Source organism: Bos grunniens, chromosome 4, assembly GCF_055505025.1.
Source record: "Bos grunniens cultivar Pamir isolate PY7600 chromosome 4, Bosgru_T2T1.0, whole genome shotgun sequence".
NCBI classification, from domain to species: domain Eukaryota; kingdom Metazoa; phylum Chordata; class Mammalia; order Artiodactyla; family Bovidae; genus Bos; species Bos grunniens.
Genome location: NC_141168.1, coordinates 107425224 through 107441290, shown reverse-complemented (window position 1 = coordinate 107441290; position 16067 = coordinate 107425224). Strand labels below are relative to the sequence as shown.

At 39.8% G+C, this 16067-nt stretch overlaps 1 long non-coding RNA gene across 1 annotated transcript in view; it reads left to right on the top strand.

Moving 5' to 3' along the window:
• Positions 1-16067, top strand: part of LOC147374642 (uncharacterized) — a 162038-nt gene that overhangs the window by 58686 nt on the left and 87285 nt on the right. The window lies entirely within an intron of this gene.

Genomic DNA, 16067 nt, shown 5'->3' with positions numbered 1-16067 from the left:
TAAAAATGGGAAAATTTTGTCAGTTATACAGACATTCCTTTCTACCTGGTTAATTCAATTAATTCATATGCCTTGGCAGTGCATATTATATGCAGTGCATTAGTATGCATAGCATTGCATGCTATGCTTAGCAGTGAAAAGACAGATACATAGACATTACACACTAAATTTTTCTGTTTATTTGAAAATACCAATTTAAGCAAGTACGTATTGTCCAAGCAGTTAGTCCTGCCCTCTCCAACTATAGCTGACACCACCAATTATAGATCATAACATTATTTCCTGTTTGGTGTGGTTTGGCCTTAGGATTGTTTTCCAACACAGCACTCCAGAGATTAGAGAAGCAGAATCAGGTTTGGGAGTTTCAACCTCTGCCTATTTCTGGGCTGGGGAATCCAAGCAGCCTTGTGCCTCCATCCTCTCTTTCCACTTGTAAGAGCTGTCCTTCAGTGAGATCGTCAAAGACAAATACCAAAAACATTCACTTAATCCACCACTTTTACTTGCAGCGGAAAAATGGAGGCAGACAGGATATTAAGTCACCTAAGTCACATAAGTAGTAGAAAGTGTGAATTTTGTAAACCCCAGTTGAAACTGGAATCTTTGCCACGCTCTTCTAGGCTTTGGCAACTTTAGGATTATTTTTTACATGAACCTTTCTGACCTCTTAGAACTGAGAATGCCTGCTTGTCCTCTTGGTCCAGACCAGACAACTGCATGAAACTGAATTTGAGGGGAAAAAAAAGGATGCTGGAAATTCAACAGCTTGTTTCCTTAAGGACACTGGGCATAGGTTAGACTTTGCTGCAGAGGAAATTAGACTGCATTTAGCCTTAACAGTAGTCACACAGACACATACACCTTTCCCCTTTTAATCCCTCCCTTTCGAAAATAAATGTTAGACTTTGACAGTACTGAGTTTGAGGGACCTGGTTATATTATGTTCTCAGTTCATAGGGACCTAGGTGGGTTTCAGTAGTCAAGGCTGAGTCCAGCAAGGAAAGGTGTGGGGTTCCCCATCTTTGTTCTTTCTCCTGCCCCTTCCCTCATAGGGTTCTCCCACCTCTGCTTTCTATAAATGGGCCCCTCAGTGTACTGTGTACAAAATGTACTGTTTGTTGGAGCAACGGGGTAAGTTTTCCTTTGCTAGGACATGAATTTATAAATGCATTTGCTGTTTAAAAATAAAGTGACTCTGCCGGGCAGTTTTCATCCACATTGTGTTGGGGGAAACGTGCTAGCCCGGTCTGTGGACGCGAAGCAGATGCCGGCCTCTTGCTGGCAGGCTAACTGGGGGAAAGGTCAGCCCCACCTCCACAGCCTGAGCTGCCCCGCCTGGCAGCGGAGTCGAGGGGGGAAGTTTAGTAGGTGAAGGGTCACTGCCGCAGCGCTCCAGTCACTCTCCATGCGTCATTCTCAGGCATCTAGTTTCTGTTCAGGGAAATAAAGCTCAGTAGAGAAAAGGTCACCCAGACCAGAGGCAGCCATGTCCCACTCCTGCCGAGACGCCATGTCCAAGGCAAGAGGCCAGATGCTCAGGTGTCCTGCTGCTTAAGTGGAAAAATAGGCATTGTAAAGTGCTTTGAAGATCATCCTGTACCAAATGTGGCAAACGGATACACAAGCTACTCACTGGCTACTTCATATTATGTAAAATAACTTTATGAGAGTCTTTTAAAAAATGTATTGCAATAAAATAACTTAGAGATTTTCTTATTAGTTGCTTTAGACCGAGCAATCGGTACTGATCCTGGCACACGTTAGAATTACCCAGAATGCTTGGTTCTAGTTGAATCAGAATCGGTAGCTGGGGCACTCAGCCATCTTAATTTTTAGAGTGTGTCTAAAGTGCAGTTGCTTTATAATCTTAAAAACATGGCTGCGTGAAATGACTCCAGATTAGGAACAAAGTTCTCCATGTTCTAGAGAGGTCTATTTTGGATTGTGAGTTATCACAAATCAGTAGGTCATGAAATCAGTTTAGTGGGTCATTTGTTGTTCAGTTGCTAAGTCATGTCTAACTCATTGCCACCCTGTGGACTGCAGCATGTCAGCCCTCATCTCCCAGAGCTTGCTCAAACTCATGGCCATTGAGTCAGTGATGCTGTCCAACCATCTCCTCCTCTATTGTCCCCTTCTCCTCCTGCTCTCAAACTTTCCCAGCATCAGGGTCTTTTCTAATGAGTCAACTCTTTGCATCAGCTGGCCAAAGTATTGGAGCTTCAGCTTCAGCATCAGTCCTTCCAATGAATATTCAGGGTTGCTTTCCTTTAGGGTTGACAGGCTTTATCTTTGCTGTCCAAGGGACTCTCAAGAGTCTTCTCCAGCACGACAGTTCAAAAGCATCAATTCTTTGGCATTCAGCCTTCTTTATGGTCCAATTCTCACATCCATATTCGACTACTGGAAAAACCATAGTTTGACTATACAGACCTTTGATGGCAAAATGAAGCCTCTGATTTTTAATACACTGTCTAGGTTTGTCACAGCATTTCTTCCAAGGAGCAAGCATCTTTTAATTTTGTGGCTGCAGTGACCGTCCACAGTGATTTTAGAATCCAAGAAAATAAAGTCTGTCACTATTTCCATTTCCCCCCCATCTATTTGCCATGAACTGATGGGACCAGATGATGCCATGATCTTAGTTTTTTGAATATTGAGATTTAACTTTTTCACTCTCCTCTTTCACCTTCATCAAAAGGCTTTTTAGTTCCTCTTTGCTTTCTGCCATTAGGGTGGTATCATCTGCACATCTAAGGTTGTTACATATCTCCTGGCAATCTTGATTCCAGCTTGTGCTTCATCCAACATGGCATTTTGTGTGATATACTTCACATTTAAGTTAAATAAGCAGGGTGACAATATATGGCCTTGATGTACTCCATTCCCAATTTTGAACCAGTCCATTGTTCCATGTCTGGTTCTAGCTGTTGCTTCTTGACCTGCATACTGGTTTCTCAAGAGGCAGGTAAGGTGGCCTGGTATTCCCATCTCTTTAAGAATTTTCCACAGTTTGTTGTGATACAGACAGTCAAAGGTTTTGGTGTAGTCAATAAAGCAGAGGTAGATGTTTTTTTTGGAATTCTCTTGCTTTTTCTATGATCCAGTGGATGTTGGCAATTTGATCTCTGGTTTCTCTGTGTTTTCTAAATCCAGCTTGAACATCCGGAAGTTCATAGTTCACATATTGTTGAAGCCTAGCTTGGAGAATTTTGAGCAGTACTTTGCTGGTGTGTGAGATGAGTGCAATTGTATGGTAGTTTGAACATTCTTTGGCATTGCCTTTCTTTGGGATTGGAATGAAAACTGACCTTTTCCCTCCCTGTGGCCACTGCTGAGTTTTCCAAATTTGCTGGCACTTTCACAGCATCATCTTTTAGGATTTGAAATAGCTCTGCTGGAATTCCATCACCTCCACTAGTTTTGTTTGTAGTGATGCTTCTTAAGCCCCATTTGACTTCACACTCCAGGATATCTGGCTCTAGGTGAATGATCACACCATCATGGTTATCTGGGTCATTAAGAGCTTTTTTGTATAGTTCTTTTGTGTATTCTTATCACCTTTTCTTAATCTCTTCTGCTTCTGTTAGGTCCTTGCTGCTGCTGCTGCTGCTGCAGCTAAGTCGCTTCAGTCGTATCCGACTCTGTGCGACCCCATAGACGGCAGCCCACCAGGCTCCCCCATCCCTGGGATTCTCCAGGCAAGAACACTGGAGTGGGTTGTCATTTCCTTCTCCAATGCATAAAAGTGAAAAGTGAAAGTGAAGTCGCTCAGTTGTGTCCGACTCTTAGCGACCCCATGGACTGCAGCCTACCAGGCTCCTCCATCCATGGGATTTTCCAGGCAAGAGTACTGGAGTGGGGTGCCATTGCGGGTCATAATCAGCATTAAAATGAAATAAAATACAGAAAGAAGCCTGCTTGTGATTAGTGAGATGGTAGGGGGTGAAATGTTTGTTTTAGATCTGTCTAGGTCATGATCTAAGAAGACCAGTATTCTAGAGTCTAGGAAGAGAAGCTTTGTTGCCCTCCACCTCCACAGAATTGTTCTAATTGAAAGAACAAATGGTAGGATTCATACTCTGAGAGGAAGGGGTGTCTCCCCTGGAGATGATGAGTTTTGGGCTTTTTAAATTGCTTTGTTGATTCCACAGGATGTTGTGGCTGTGAGCTGGGAAGCCTGCCATGATATTATTTTGAAAAGTGCTGTGCTTTTCAAACATTGTTCCTCCCAGATGGTTTCCATAGTTAGTTCAGTATAAGCATTTCCTCTCGAAACATTACAAATGTCAAGGGGAGTCATGACCAACATCTCAAGGTGAATTAACCAGACATTCAGATGAGGAAGAAGATGGTTATTTACAAATCTGGATGGAACCTTACGGTATAAGTTTCACTCTAAGAAAACTGAGCTGGATAAGACAGAGTCATGATAGTCCTTCTGACCCATGGTGTTATGGGGTGGGCACAGGCTGTCACTGACCATGTCTAGAATCAGCCAAATGGTAGGATTCATACTCTGAGAGGAAGGGCTGTCTCGCCTGGAGGTGATGAGTAACAGAATAGAGGACTATCAAGTTGCTATTAGAGAACAAACCCAGAAATTGCATGGAGAAAGTAGGAATAGTGATGAGAGCCTCTAATTTTTGGATGGTCTCTTTTTCCCTGTCCACTAATGTCTTTTCTTCTTCTTTTTAATTTGTCTTTTGCTTTTCTTAATGGGATCTTAATTTTCTGACCAAAGATCAAACCCAGGCCCTCTGCAGTGGAAGTATGGAGTCCTAACCACTGGACTGCCAAGAAATTTTCTGTTTTCTTTTAAATGAGTTTTTCTGGGTTATACTACATCCTTGGCTGCTAATGGACACCATATTTTCAGGATGCTAGCAGTTAGAGATCTTATACCCTTTGTCAATTTGAAAGGAGGTGGGAGGCCACAGTTTTATTAGATGTATACCTGAAATATCTGAATGTCTGAGATGTCCACATTTTATTTCAATATTTTGACACAAGATTTAAGGAAACTATTTCTTTTCTGCCTCCGTATTGAGGAGGAAAGGTTAATATAATATACTTTGTCCTTCAAAAAAAGCTATCTAATGGTTTGATTCACAAGCTTCAGTATTTTGATTTATGAAAGAATTGCTCAAAACCAGTGACTAGTAGTGTTTGCCTTTCTTTCTTAAGAAAAGAAGATTTGCTATGGTCCTCCAATCAGTGGAGTAATTAAAGCTAATTTCTCCATGGACCTTGGAAAAAGTGGCCACAAATAATGGATTTGTCTGTCAAAAAATGTTTAAAGCAAACATCAGTCACCAATCAGCTACAAATCCATTTAAGGCAAAACCAGACCAGCCATGGGCAATTTTTCTCATTAAAGTAGTATTTAAACTGTTGTTTCCAGCTGACATGAGACATATCAAACAAACAACACCTGCAAGAATTGTTGAAGTATTGATTTTTCACCATTCAAAAAGTTTACTATGCAGGTGAAAAATAACTTGCCGTCACAGTGACATTTTCCTAAAGTCTTGCTGGTAGTCAAAGGCATTGTTTTTCCTTAAACACTCAAACTTTAATTACTGAAAAAGGTTAGCATCGAAACCAAATCTAAAGTTGGCAAATTAGAGGTCACATCAGAAAAATAAATTGAGTTAGATTTGAATGAATTTTTCATCTTGTCTCCACCTCCTTCCTTAACCTTCTCTCCCTTCCCAACATGATTATTCTTTCCTGTGTTCACGTTAATTCTGTTAACAACTATGAGTGGATATTCTGACACAACAATATTTTGACCTCTGCTGCTGCTGCTGCTAAGTCACTTCAGTCGTGTCCGACTCTGTGCGACCCCAGAGATGGCAGCCCACCAGGCTCCCCCGTCCCTGGGATTCTCCAGGCAAGAACACTGGAGTGGGTTGCCATTTCCTTCTCCAATGCATGAAAGTGAAAAGTGAAAGTGAAGTTGCTCAGTCATGTCCGACTCCTAGCAACCCCATGGACTGCAGCCTACCAGGCTCCTCCATCCATGGGATTTTCCAGGCAAGAGTACTGGAGTGGGGTGCCATTGCCTTCTCCAATGCATGAAAGTGAAAAGTGAAAGTGAAGTTGCTCAGTCATGTCCGACTCCTAGCAACCCCATGGACTGCAGCCTACCAGACTCCTCCATCCATGGGATTTTCCAGGCAAGTGTACTGGAGTGGGGTGCCATTGCCTTCTCCTGGTTAGGTACAATTCAGTTCAGTTCAGTTGCTCAGTTGTGTCTGACTCTTTGCAACTCCATGGACTGCAGCATGCCAGGCTTCCCTGTCTATCACTAACTACCAGAGTTTGCTCAAACTCATGCCCATCGAGTAGGAGATGCCATCCAATGATCTCATCCTCTGTCGCCCCCTTCTCCTCCTGCCTTCAGTCTTTCCCAGCATCAAGGTCTTAGTTCTTCACATCAGGTGGCCAAATTATTGAAGCTTCAGTTTCAGCATCAGTCTTTCCAATGAATATTCAGGACTGATTTCCTTTAAGATTAACTGCTTTGATCTCCTTGCAGTCCAAGAGACTCTGAAGACTCTTCTCCAACACCACAGTTCAAAAGCATCAATGCTTCAGTGCTCAGCTTTCTTTAGGGTCCAACTCTCACATCCATACACAACTACTGGAAAAACCATAGCTTTGACTAGATGGACCTTTGTCAGCAAAGTAATGTCTCTGCTTTTTAATATACTGTCTAGATTTGTCACAGCTTTTCTCCCAAGGAACAAGCATCTTTTAATTTCATGGCTGCAGTCACCATTTGCAGTGATTTTGGAACCCCCCAAAATAAAGTCTGTCAGTGTTTTCATTGTTTCCCATCTATTTGCCATGAAGTGATGGGACGGATGCCATGATCTTAGGTTTTTGAATATTGAGTTCTAAGCCAACTTTTTCACTCTCCTCTTTTACTTTCATCAAGAGGCTCTTTAGTTCCTCTTCACTTTCTGCCATAAGAGTGGAGGTATGTACATATCTGAAGTTATTGATATTTCTCCCAGCAATCTTGATTCCAGCTTGTGCTTCATGCAGCCTGGCATTTCGCATAATGTACTCTGCATGTAAGTTAAATAAGCAAGGTGACAGTATATAGCCTTGACATACTCTTTTCCCAATTTTGAACCAGTTCATTGCCCTATGTCCAGTTCTAACTGTTGCTTCCTGACCCGCATAGAGATTTCTCAAGAGGAAGGTAAGGTGGCCTGGTATTCCCATCTCTTTAAGAATTTTCCACAGTTTGTTGTGATTCAAATCAGAGCTTTTAAAAATAGGTCTAGATGCTGGCAATCAAGATACTTGAATAACTTTCCCTGAAGTTTCTCCTCATATTCGTAGGCAAGTACCATTCTACATATACATTCTCTGCCACCCCCACCAAATCTGAACACTCTCCTTTGACATTTCTGGTCCTTTGACCATCTTGTAATTCTATAGTTGTACTCACCTACAATGGTTCTCTTATTATTGTTGACACCATTCTCTTGAGTAGACTAAGGTTGAATTGGTTTTTGACACAATATTGTACTTTTGGTTAAGTTTATTGTCAAGTAAAACTCCAAAGCCTGCTTCCATCTGTCCCCATAAACATATATACACTTAATTGAATTTTCAAATTCTGTAGTTTTAAATTTCATCAATCTCGCCTATCCAGATCTTAGTGAATTCAAATTTTATAGTATTGCTTATCCTCTTAAGAAACTTATTTGTGTCATCTGAAAATTTGACAATCCTATATTTGCCATTCAGTGAAGTTGTTTGTGGGTTTCCCTGGTTGCTTGGATGGTAAAGAATCTGCCTTCAATGCAAGAGACCTGGGTTCATCCGATCCCTGGGTCGGGAAGATCCCCTGGAGAAGGGAATGGCTACCCACTCCAGTATTCTTGCTTGGAGATATCCATGGACAAAGAGCCTTCTGGGCGGCACTCCATAGGGTAGTAAGAGTTAGACATGAGTGAGTGACTAATACTACAGCTACTAAGTTGCTTGTAAGGAGGATAGAGGCAAGGACCAAGCTCTTTGGAGGAACCCTAGAAAGCTGTTTTTGGAAGAAAATAGAATACTAATTTTTGCAAGATGCAGTTGAAAATAGAACACTATGCTCAAATACATGTGGAAAATGCTACATACTAAAACATGCTTTGAGATTTAAAATACATATTGATAATTAAAAACTCTTAAGAAACTTCCTTCCAGATTGACATTGGTCAAGTAATTTAGCATTTCGAAAGCCATGTCCCACTAGATATTTCTTGATAAAATAAGTTTAAAAAGGCTGGTATAATAAATATTTACTCACTTTGGGATTTTCAGAATCATATTTATGGTAATGTTATAATGTGAATCTGTAGAATATTCAGTTTTTTCTACAGTTTACTGGACCAGAGATTTTTCTTTATGGAGCATCTTTCACGACTGGTACAGTAAATTTGATAAAACCATGTCAGAGAATATTTTGGGGCTATGGTTGTTACATTGGCTCCATGTTTGCCTAACTTTCTAACCTCCAATTTTGTGAACTGATCTAATGAATGACATGCCTCCACCCATGCTATAAGGAAACACTAAAATCACTTTTTGAAAGAACCCATCTTAAAAATCACCTCGAGTCAAAGCCCACTATATTATTATTCCTATACAATAAAATGTGATCCTTTTAAGGGGACATTCTTAGAGTTTTGACAGATGTACACGTCTGTGTGACCACAGCCACGGTCAAGATGTAGAACACGTCCATCCCCGCAAAATTGTCCCTCGTGCCTTTTGGTGGTCAGTCTGCTATGATCCACAGCCCAGGCCACCACTAATCTGCTCTTTACTGCTATAGACTGGATTTTCTTTTTTCTAGAATTTCCTGCAAGTGGCATCACACAGCATGTGCTTTTGTGCCTGGCCCATTTTACTCAGCGTGTTTTGCAGAGTCATCCATGTAATTGGATGTAGTTCACTTTATTGCCGAGTAGTATTCCACTCTGTTTATCCACCCGTCTGTGCTGGGTAGTAAGACTGCTCCTGTTGTTGTTGTGCGTACGTGTTCAGTCATGTTTGAGTCTTTCTGACTCCATGGAGTGTAGACCACCAAGCTCCTCCACCCGTGGAATTTTTCAGGCAGAAATACTGGAGTGGGTTTCCATTTCCTTCTCCAAAGACTGTTCCTAGTTATTCACTATTTGAAATAAAACTCTCATGAACATTTTATGCAAGTCTGTGTGTGCCCCAGCAGTGTATGCGTTCATTTTTCCACGTGCTTACCGACACTTGGTGTGGTTACTCTTTTTCATCTTAGCCATTACAGTGGGTGGAAAGGGGAATCTCACTGTGGTTTTAATTTGTAATTCTCTGATGACTAATGCTGTTGAACATCTTTTTGAGTGCTATAGGCCATTTTCTATCATTTTTGGTGAAGTACCTGTTTCAATCTTTTGTCCAATTAAAATTTGAGTTATCTTCTAATTATTAATATTTAAGAGTTCATTATATGTTCTTTATGTGTCCTTTTCCAGATATATATGACATATGAAACACACACATCCTATATGTTGTATGTGCATGCACATATATGTATTTACAGGCGCTTCAGTACTAAAGAATCCACCTGCCAGTGTAAGAGGTGTGGATTCGGTCTCTGGGTCCAGAAGATCCCTGGAAAAGAGAATGGCAACCCACTCCAGTATTCTTGCCTGAAGAATCCCATAGACAGAGGAGCCTGGCGGGCTATAGTCTATGGAGTTGCAAAGAGTTGGACACAACCAAGAAACTAAGCAACAACATGTATTTATACATATATATATATATATTGAGTATGCACACACATAATATTTTTGGTACATATTAGATATTTTCTCCCAGTCTGTGGTCTGCTTTTTAATTTCCTAAAAGGTGTCTTTCTAAAAACAAAACCTTTGAACTTTTTTTTAAATCCAACTTAAAAATTTTTTTTCTTTATTATTCTTGGTTTTTTAGTAATTCTGAGGAATTATTTTGCCTAGCGATGGTCATAAAGGAGGAAGCGACTTTCCCCCCTGTATCTTGTATTGGCTAATTCCAGTCGTTGTGTTAAGACCTACCCCCATTCCCTTCCTTTCCATAGACTCGTGATGAGTTGGCTGGAAAAGAACCACTTGTTGGGTGTCTACACCAGCCAATTTGACAGCAGCATGGTTATGCCCTATTTAAAAAGAACACAGAGGACATATGTAATACATATGTCTCTTAGAAAAATAGAAAATAGAAAAATATGTCTCTTAGAAAAATGGCCTGAAGGCCTTTCTTAACCACTTTAGTAAACAAGTCTTCTAAAGTTACTTTCTGTCACATCACCTTGGAAATTTTCTTCAAGGCACAGTTATATTTGACCATCTTGTTTATTTGTGTACCAATTTCTCACACGACTCCCTCAACCAATTTCTCACACGACTCCCTCATTCGACTTAAGCTTTTCTGTCTTGTTCATATATAATGAACAAACAGATGAGCCAGTAGAGACCAGATTGCATTGTGACTGACAGTATTCACATCAATTTGAGCTCCATGGCTCCCACCACTTCAGCCTCCAGAAGCCTTCCCTCTCTGTCACTCTCACCCACAGCTTTTGTAAATACTACGTGGAGGTGTGGCTTCCCTGGTGGCTCAGATAGTGAAGAATCTGCCTGCAATGCAGGAGACCCAGGTTCAATCCCTGGGTCAGGAAGATCCCCTGGAAAAGGGAATGGCTACCCATTCCAGTATTCTTGCTTGGAGAATCCCATGGACAGAGGAGCCTGGCAGACTACAGTCCATGCATGGGGTCACAAAGAGTCGAGCATGACTGAGGGACTAACACTTTAACTTTCATACGGAGGGTAGGGTGTTTGCATAGAACTATTAAGCCCATTTCTTTCAGGGAGGCAATCTCTCTAATTCTCACTTTAATGAGAACTGAGATTTTCTGAAACTACAATATTCACCCTTTCACGAGTAAGAGATGATCCAGGGTGGAGTAATTGGGGAATTATTAAGAAGATTGCTTCTTTCTATAATTTGCTCTCTAGCCTTTTAGATGGGTAATTAGCAACAGAATATTGGTTTTCTTAGATTGTTGCCTAGTAGCCTAGCCTTGGTTAAAGCAGTCCTGCTGGCATTCTAGGAAAAGGTTTCATTTACTGGCATTTATCATTCAGTTCCTGAAATTCACACTGGGTGAAACCTGGCATGGCAGCTCTCAGCTCAGTTGAAGCTTAAAAGAAAACAGATTCTGCTTTGCTTAAATTGTTTTCGATTGACTGGGTAAGAATAAAGTAAAGGTTCTCGTAGGTAATAGCTTCTGAATTCAATTAAAAATATCACCAGGCAGCTGCTTTCTTTTTTTCTGAAAGTACAGAAATGATTTTGAGCTAGTTAATTGATTTTCTTGTGAAGTTTTTTGACTGACAGATTTAGTTGAATTCTTACTCAACATTTTTCATTTGTAGCAATATAGAAATAGAAAATGAGAATCAGACAAAAAATTCTAATTATCCTGCTTTGGTAAAAATCTCAGAGTAATAACATCTTAAAGTCAATTCATCTCTTCATTTGTTCATTCATTCGAACATTGATTCATTGGTCAAATATTTATCTCTTAATTTGGGCCAGGTTCACTGAACAAGTTTTTAATACTTACCACACTTGGGATTTTTGGGTTGTTTATTTGTTTACAAATGACCCTAGTTTGCTGGTCTGTAAATTTCAAGCAAGTTGGGGCCATGTCTGTTTTGTTTACTGCTGGGTCCTAAAGTACCAAGAATAATGGATGGTGTACAGTAGACTTTCAGTAAGCATTTGGTGGAAGAAAGAAGAAAGGACAGAGGGAGGGAAGATAGGAAGGGAGAAAGCAAGGAAGGAAGAGCAGGAGGTTGGCAGGGGTAGGACTCTGTGCGATGTTCTGTGTACTGCACCCCTTGGGTGGGAGGAGGCTAGGAACATACTTGCCCAGAGACAAAGGCTAGATGATGTACACTCCTACCTAGACTGCAGAACATACTCTGACCTTTGCACCTGCTGGAAACCTCTGCTTGACGCTGTGTGCTCAGTTGTGTCTGACTTTTTGTGACCCATTGAACTGTAGCCCACCAGACTTCTCTGTCCATTGGATTCTCCAGGCAAGAGTACTAGAGTGGGTTGCTATTTCCTCCTCCAGGGGATCTTCCCAACTCAGGGATCAAACCAGCATCTCTTGCATTTCCTGTACTGGCCGGTGAATTCTTTACCACTGAGCCACCTAGGAAGCCCTGGAACCCTCTCCAGTTATCTGCATTGCTCTCTGTCTCTTCATTCACATATTTACTTAAGTGTCCCATATCTGACCCCTTTCCTGACCATCTTTTTTAAAGCACCATACCTCACTCTTATTACATTAAGTGTTTAGATTTTAGAATATTAGTCAGGGCGTCTTTGTTTTGTTCACCATGTCTGGCACACGGTATATCCTAAATCAATTTTTGTATAATAGACGAAGTGTTCCCCAAATGCAACACAGTAAGTTAATTGCCTCTTTTGCTCCTTCTCTACCTCTAGAAAAATATCTTTGGGAAATGTGAGCAAGAGCAAGAGGTATTATATCACCATAATGATATCACCATGGAGCATGTACTTACAAATAATACACAGTTTTGTCCTATTCATGTGATTTTAGAGACACCTTCATCTATCAGTTACCAACTTGTGGCTCATGAGGTTAGAAAGGTTCTTGGAACTCTTTTTAATATTTCAAAAAGTTTAATAAAACCCATGCAGTTATCCTTAATAAGGCTGTGGGGAAAAACAAAATAAATAGTCCAGAGGTTGCAAAATTTTCTCAAGTCACAGTGATTTGATAATTTTTTCATAGTATTTATAAGCCAAAAAAATGTCTTAATCATCTTATTTATTAAATATTTATATCCGCACAACTTGTTAGTAATAGTTTGTGTAAGAAATACTGCTATATTTCCCTAGAAATTTTAAAATATCTTGCAGGGCTCTTGTGAATTTTTTGTGGTACTCTGAAGTGATTTAGAACAGAGTTTAGGAACCATGGTGCTCACCAAAGCTTCTGAACAATGAATGAATGTTCACTATATTAATAAGACCAAATTACTGTAATTCCAGTTTAACTTGGTCATTGACAGTATCCTCAGAATCCTGGGACAAGATTGCCAAGCCAAATGCGACTATCAGAGCACAAGTTGAGTGGTTGTAGTGTTTCAGTTGAATGGGTTAATTCTGCCACTATGACAGCCAGTGTTAAGCAACCAAGGGTTCTATGTTGCCTAGACTGAACAAGGAAAAAAGAGAGGACTCAACCTATTAAAATTAGAAATGAAAGTGGACATCACTATCAACTTTACAGAAATAAAAAAGGATTAAACAGAAGTAATATGGACAATTGTATGCCTATAATTGGATTAATTAGATTAAACAGACCAATTACTACAAAGATACAGACTACCAAAACTGACTCAATAAAAAATACAAAATCTGAATAGACCTGTAACAAAAAGTAAATTTAGCCAAAACTATGCACAAAGAAAAGTCTAGGCCTGGAAGTTTTACTGGTTAATTTAATAAAACATTTAAAGAATTAATACCACTTCTCCATGAATTCTTCCAAAAAACAGAAGAGGAGTGAACAATTTCAACTCATTTTATGGGATCACTTTTATGCTGATGCAAAATCCAGACAAGGACATGACAAGAAAGGAAAACTATGGGCCAATATTTTTATGAATATAGATACAATCTTCAACAAAGTATAGCCAACCAGATATGGGAACATATTAAAAGAATTATATATATACACCATGACCAAGTGGAATTAATGCAAAGTTGGTTTTTACATCTGAAAATCTGTGTAATGTGTGTGTGTTTATGTGCTGTATGCTCAGTTGTATCTGACTCTTTGTGATCTCATGGGAGTCCACCAGGCTTCTCTGTCCATGGGATTTTTCTAGGCAAGACTACTGGAGTGAGTAACCATTTCCTCCTCCAGGGGATCTTTTTGGCCCAGGGATCGAACCCACATCTCCTGCATTGGTGGGTGAATTCTTTACCACTGAGCCACCTGGGGAGCCCAATATGTAATAATAAAGAACAAAATCTCACATTATCATCTGAATAGTGAAAAGAGAAAGTGTTAGTCACTCAGTCATTTCTGACTCTTTGTGACCCTATGGACTGTAGCCCACCAGGATCCTCTGTCCATGGAATTTTCCAGGCAAGAATACTGGAGTGGATTGCCATTCCCTTCTCCAGGAGATCTTCCCGACCCAGGGATATCTGAATAGATGCAGCAAACCTATTTGAAATAATCCAATACCCTTTCATGATAAAGTCACTTTAAAAATTAGGAATAGAGGGGAACTTTCTCAATCCAATAAAGGGTATCAAGTCCACAGCTAATATCACACTTGCTGATGAAAGACTGAAAACTTTCCCCCTGAAGTCAGGAACAAGACAAAGATGTTTGTTCTCATCACTTCTAGTCTACATTGTGCTAGAGATTCTAGTCAGTGGATTTTACCAAGAAAGTGAAATGAAAGTCTTCAAGATTGGAAAACAAGAAGTAAAACTATTTCAAGGTTGGAAAACAAGAAGTAAAACTGTTTCTATTCACAGATGTCATGATTTTGTATTTAGAAAATCCTGAGCAATCCAACCAGTCCATCCTAAAGGAGATCAGTCCTGGGTGTTCATTGGAAGGACTGATGCTGAGGCTGAAACTCCAATACTTTGGCCACCTCATGCAAAGAGTTGACTCATTGGAAAAGACCCTGATGCTGGGAGGGATTGGGGGCAGGAGGAGAAGGAGACGACAGAGGATGAGATGGCTGGATGGCATCATTGACTCCATGGACATAAGTTTGGGTGGACTCTGGGAGTTGGTGATGGACAGGGAGGCCTGGCGTGCTGTGATTCATGGGGTCGCAAAGAGTCAGACATGACAGCGACTGAACTGAACTGAACTGAACTGAAGCAATCCACTAAAAACTAGTAGAAATTCAGAAAAAATATAGGTTATAATATTAATATACAAAAATCAATTGTAGACAGGGGCAGGGGACTAAGTACAAACTACTATGTATAAAATGACCTGTAAGGATGTATTGTACACCACAGGGAGTATAGCCAATATTTTTATAATAAAATTGATTGGAGTATCATCTATGAAAATTTTGAGTCACCATGTTGTACACATGAAACTAATATATGATATTATAAATCTATGTACCTCAATTTAAAATGACTAATTATAGTTCTGTACACTAGCAATGAGTAATCTTAAAATGAAATTCAGACTTTTTTTTTTACAATAGCTTAAAAAGAATAAAATACTTAGGATAGGTTTTACAAAAGTGTGAAACTTACACTCAGTAATCTTTAAAACATTGTTGAAAATGATTAATGAGGACTAAAATAAATAAAAGGACATTTTCTGTACATGTGTCATCGTCTAACAGTTGATCTACAGATTGAATTCTTGAATTCTTCTCCCTCAATTGATCTAATTCAAAGTAATCCTTATCAATCTCAGACTTGGTTTCTTTGCAAAAATTGACAAGCTGTTCTAAAATTCATATGGGGATTCAAGGAAACTGAAAGAGTCAAAATGATCTTGGAAAAGAACAGAGCTGTAAGTTGGAGGGCTTAAATTTCCCAACTTCAAAACTGGCTGTAAAGCTACAGTAATCCAGACAGTGTGGCACTGGCAGAAGGACACACGTCTGGGTCAGGGGAGTGAACTGAGAGTCCAGGGTTTATAAATAAACCCTCCATTTATAGGCAGTTGAGTTTTGACACATGTACCAAAAAAATTAAATGGGGGAAAGAATAATCTTTTCAATAAATGAGACTGGGGCAACTGAATATCTGCATGCAAAAAGAAAAATAAAGTTGGACCTATATCTCACATCATATACAAAAATTAAGTAAAAGTGCATCACAGACCTAAATGTAAGAGCTGAAATTATGGCACTCTTAGAAGAAAACATGGGCATAGATCTGTTACCTGGAATTTGGCAGTGGTTTTTTAAAATATAAAAACAAAAGTA